The sequence below is a fragment of the Lactuca saligna genome, chromosome 2, assembly GCF_052625555.1.
Source record: "Lactuca saligna cultivar CGN05327 chromosome 2, ASM5262555v1, whole genome shotgun sequence".
NCBI lineage: Eukaryota > Viridiplantae > Streptophyta > Magnoliopsida > Asterales > Asteraceae > Lactuca > Lactuca saligna.
The window spans coordinates 15,583,548-15,589,547 of NC_136418.1; positions in this window are offsets into that span (position 1 = coordinate 15,583,548).

Below are 6,000 nucleotides of genomic sequence, written 5' to 3' on the forward strand. Positions count from 1 at the left end.
CAAAATAGAACATGATGCGCAGGCGAGTTTGAAATTATTTCATGTTTTCTGAGTCTATATGGACTAAATATATTGACTTCTTGAATTCTTTACGTGTTTGTAATATTTTTGTTTCAACAAAACAATAGGCCCTTTTTTATTTTTATTTTTCATCATTATTTCACTTAATTGTCTATATGAAGGATAAAGGATTGGTATCTTTGTTTCCAAAAAAAAAAAAACAATAGGGCCTTTTTATTTTATTTTTTCATCATTATTTCACTTAATTGTCTATATGCAGGATAGAGAATTGGTATTTGAGTATCAACCAAAATATAATAATGCAAGGGTTGTTTATAGAGAAAGAATGAAGTATGATGATGAAACTGATTGGAATTTGTTTGTTGTTCCATGTAAACACGCTGTCGCGCACGTATCAAACAAATAAATTATCACTGTTGGTTGCACTAAAAATATAGCATAGGGAAGCAGGGTCGAATCATCAGAGACACAGCCTAATGGCCAATGTCTTTTTGCATCAATCACAATCTAGTCAAGACAAAAATTATTAAAAGGGGGATTTGAATTAAAATAAAAACTAAAATTGCAGTGATATTAACCTAAACGAAAATCAATATAAAAAAAGATTTAAGTTCTGTTGCGATTTTCCTAATCATATAACTGATCTAGATCTGATTATTTGAGATGCGTTCTATCTAAGCTAGTACTGAGAAAAACTAACAAGCTCTAGTAATTTCTCTTTTACCTTATTTAGTTAACCAAAACAAACTCTTCAATTAACCCTAACTTTTTACTGTTCAATTAAACAAGCTCTTAATTAAATCAGAAAAGCAGCTTTATGATCTATGTAAAATTCCTAACAATATCCAATACTTCTCACAGGCTCGGAAGCGTAAAGATATGATTTTTACAGTTTATAATAAAGTTAAATCCCAAACACGGAACCGATTTATTACTTGTTACTTTTACCAATTTATTAGAACAATTACGGATTCTATTAATTGATTAAATAGAATGATAAAACCCTAGCTAAGTGATCAAACTAACAAGAATTCAAATCAAACATTCATTAAGTTTAAAATTGAAGAATCTAGATAGAAACACAAATCAAAAACCATATCTAATGATCAATCACATGAAAAGTACTTGTCTTGCAGAACTGAAAACTAAGGTTTTAGCCAGACGTGGCTAAAATTTGATAAAAGCAACTAAAAAGAGACATCAAACAACTAATCTTACTAATCTACTTAAATATGATGATCCACAGTCTTCAGATCTTCAGAAATCGTTGAAATTGGAGAAGAAACGCCTCCAAAATCATATTTTCGTCGTCTGGTACCTCTGGAATCGCCAACTTAGGTTACTGGAAGGTTATAAGGTCTATTTATACATCCAGAAGCAAAAACGACGCGCATGCGATCGCATGTACACAACCTGCGATGCAGGTTTTGAAGAAAACGCGTCTCATGCCTTTTTAATGAAGTAGGATGCTATTTTGACACTTTTTGGCCAACCTGCGATCGCATGCACACAACCTGCGATCCCAGGTTTTCATTTTTTGCTTTCGGATGAATTTTTGGCACTATAAAACCTCGAATCCAACCTACGACCTTACCTGCGATCACAAAAAGGCCCCATGCGATCGCATGAAGGCAACCTGCAATCACATGTTGTGCCTAAGACGTCCGAAATTGCATCTACTTTTCAGGTCATTTTGAATCGCGTCAATCGGAGTTATGGTTCTCGAGATATGGTCAAAATACTGACAGGGGGTCAAAGCTGCCAACAACATCCTTTAACTTTAGATTGCATATTCTATCTTCGTGTGTCACAACTGAAAATTTTGTGTCATGTAATCTATACACTCAAGTTAATGTGAATCAAAAACTTAAGAACATGTGTAACACCTATGATTATGACTTCAAAAACTTCAATCAAATACATCATACAAGTACTACAAATAGTCATCAAACAATTGGAGACCCTAGAAGTCCTTGTTTAATTCCATTTTGGACTAGGACTTCCTTATTGGATCCAAATGGACCAATAAGCTTCCAATTAGACTATCATGGGCTTAGAACCCTAATTGGGCTCTAATTGGACCCACACTAATTTATTTCAACATTTTGGACCATGTTGGGCCTAGAATGAAATGAATTAAAAGCCTTGATACATGAATAACCTAAACTAGTCCAATAAAAATATAAAAATCCTACCACATTCCTTTAGACTTAAAACATACCCAAGATTAACTCTAATATTGGGCTTAGGGGCAAAGGCCCAAATTTTTCCTTTTCCCTTCCAAATTCTCGGCCCAATGCCCAAGCCCAAGAGGAAATGGAAGAGTTGACTTAATGCATGCCACCTCATTATTAACCAAAGGGTATCTATGCATGGAACTCATACTTCCAAGCACATATCACTTCAAAGATCACTCCTCTTCTCTCCTCTCTCTCACTCTCGGCCACATTCAAACACACACAAAAAAAATTTACTCATTCTTCTCTCAAAGAAACTCTCTCCTTTCCTCTCCATAATTTCGAGATTCTAAGAAGCTTTCAAGAGGATCTTTCAAGCTAATCATCATCTTAGGTAAGTATTTACTTATATACATGATCTAGATATTTCATTCCATCAAAAATCTCTCCTAAATCTATTCCAACTTGTGATCATGCATCTTAGAAGTCACCAAACTCGAGACCTACCAAGGAAAGGTGCTAAGGCCGAAAATCACTTCATTCTTCCTTCCATTTTCTCTTCAAAACCGAAACCACATTAAGGTGAGCTTCATACCCCCTATTTTCTGTTTTTATGAGTTTTGTGGGGGAGGGGGGGGGGAATACAAGTGAAAGTGTAGATCTATATGTGTTTTGTTTGCCTTGTATGATTTCCATGCTTATATGTGTGCTTTTGTGTGTTATAATGTTGGATCTAGCCATAAAACCCCTCAAAACCGAGATATACCATATGTTAAATGATTTTAGCATCATATATATTTCTACATACAAAGTGTTTCTAGAAAAATAGCTAAATGGCTTAGTAAAATTTCTTTGGGCTAAAAAACACAATTTTTGGACCTAAAATGTGAAAAATACAAAAATTAAGGGCCCAAATTGACATATCACGAATTCTGATGGATGAGGTGTGTCAAAACAGTTTCAATAAAACAATTTCTGGAAATATACTCATTTAGAGGATTAAAAACATAAATTTCAAGCTTAATGGGCTAAAAATGACATTTTCGGCCCAATGAGGCCCATTATGCGAGATTTTCTGTTTTGGAGGGCCAAAACTGTGTTTTTCTGTAAAACAGTGGACTATAAGTGATCCAAGTCCTTTTCAAAGGTTTAAAATGTTTTTTTTTAAATTTAAAAAGGACCAAAGTTGCAAAAATTTTACAATTTGTGCCAAAATTGTCAAAATTGCGAAAAAGAAGGGTTATAACCGAGAAAACTGAAATTTCAGGGACTTAAACTGTTTTCATTGAAAAATATGCTGAAAAATATCAATTTCAATAATTTTTGGTGTTAAAATATCAAGAAAAATGATTTAAGGACCAAACTGGAAAATTATTTAATTAAGGGGTTGAAAAAGTAAATTTTACAAACAATGAGGGGCTGAAAACAGAAAACTTCCAAGGCTTATTCAATACATGCAATTTGATCAAATAATGGCACCGCGACTATCGACGAAATACAATACACTACAATACCAAAAGTCGTTGTTAAACGAATTGGTTCTCTCGAACAAATAAAATCCGAAACTACTAACACGACGACAGTACGACACTACGATACTACGACGCTACGACACTACAACACTACGACACTACGATTCATACAAGTAACGTTTGGGAATTCAATATACATGCGAGTGTGCACAGACGTCTACGCACCATCTTTGGGCCCCAAAAGTGTAAAATCTTGTTTGTTGGGCCTAGCTAGCCCAATGACCTGATCTTAAGGCCCGAAGACCTCTACCTTACGAAGTGTTGGGTTTTACCGACCTGACACAACGTAAAAGGACTTTCAATGGCTTGTATACTACTGGTCCCCAAGGGTCCTTTGGTATTGCTAGTAAAGTCTACATTTCATGCGAGGTGGGTCTGGGACCCCTCGTACATTTTTATCCCCAACCGGTTAATGGAGTCATCGAGGTCTTCGTGTCCTCTTTCTCTTCGGATGTGGGACTACACATAGTTAGGGTGATTGGATAACGTGATTAATACGGACGACGCCTACGGGGTCGTTAGTATAGCTGTAAACTGGTCGTTTGTGTAATGCGTATTTGTAGCAAATAATCATGCTCAAAAATAATCCAACGTCGCCTGGGACTGACACTACGTGCTATGCAATGGTTTCAATGTGGCTTCATGGGATTCAAGGAATTAGGAAAACATCGGGTTTTCCTAGGGTTTTCAATACATACAGATTTGAAATGCATACAACTTCAATGAACAATTTTTACAAGTATAGAAACAAACAAGCATACTTATGGATCTTCAGAAACGTTTTCAAAAGCTTTTCTTTTCAGAAAATATCGGATTTTCTGGTGATTTTCAAATGATACGAAACATTGTTTTTCTTTAAATACCGCTTATGAACTCACCAACATTTCATATGTTGACGTTTTTCAAAATACTTGTATTCTCAGGTAACCAGTGAATTCAAGGAAATCGTACTCAGTGATGGCTTGCAGTTTATTTATTAACGATCTGAACAATTTATTTTTGGGAATGAAGTGTTTAACACTGTGTACTTCATGTAAACTTCACTGGTTGTACTATATTAATGCATGGTGACGAATGTTGTTACGTTTCATATATATTCAATGTTATGGTATTAAATTGAGTCACGACAGCCCCCGAACGTTTCCGCCGCCCGGTTCGGGGGTGTGACAGGTTGGTATCAGAGTTTTGTTTATAGTGAACTAGCATATCTAGCCACACATTGATATGAAACTATAAACCAAAAAGAGGGACTAACATAACTCTGAACAAAACAAGTAAATAAAACACCCTTGCTTGCATTAGGAATAGGAACATAACGCCGAACCAAACAAAAATAATGCTAGTGTCTCGGTTAAATTCAGGACTGTTCTTAGTGGTACCAGGGAGTGGATGTAGCCTGATCAACTACACTCTCTCCAAAGTATAACTAACACACGTCCTGATGAGATCAGGATAGCTAGGGAATCTAAAACTATACCCCTACCACCGAAAAGAGAACGCCTGTTTAGCTTGTGCAATAGCGGTAGAGTCATAGGAAAGTGATAGCTTATTCGTATACTTTCTCCCAGTCTTCATGGAGGGAGAGCATCAGGGCATTCAGTTTCACCAAGCCCTAGGGGCACACGGGATACTCGAAGACAAACCAGAGGGGAATCAAGAGGGAGTCCACGACGTTGAACCTGACGAGTACATGGACACCAACTCAAAGTCCGAGAAGAGGATATTCCAAAAACCGCTTTCCGAACCCGCTACGGACATTATGAATTCGTCGTAATGCCCTTCGGTCTAACAAATGAACCTGCCGCATTTATGGACCTAATGAATCGAATCTGTCGACCGTTCCTTGACAACTTCGTCATTGTGTTTATCGATGACATCCTCGTCTATTCTCGAAGCAAAGAGGAGCATGGCCAACATCTCCGACAAGTCCTAGAAACTCTGCGAACGGAAAAGCTTTACGCCAAACTCTCCAAGTGCGAGTTCTGGCTCCGGAGTGTGAATTTCCTAGGCCATGTAGTTAGCCAAGACAGAATTCATGTGGATCCCTCTAAGGTCAAAGCTGTGGAAGGATGGGCATCTCCGACTACGCCCACAGAAATTCGTCAGTTCTTAGGCCTAGCAGGCTACTATAGGAGATTCATCCAAAACTTCTCTATGATCGCCAAGCCGCTTACCTTGCTTACGCAAAAGGGCGTGCCATTCAAGTGGACAGACCGACAAGAGATTTCGTTTCGAACCTTGAAGCAAGCTCTTTGTAGCGCTCCTGTACT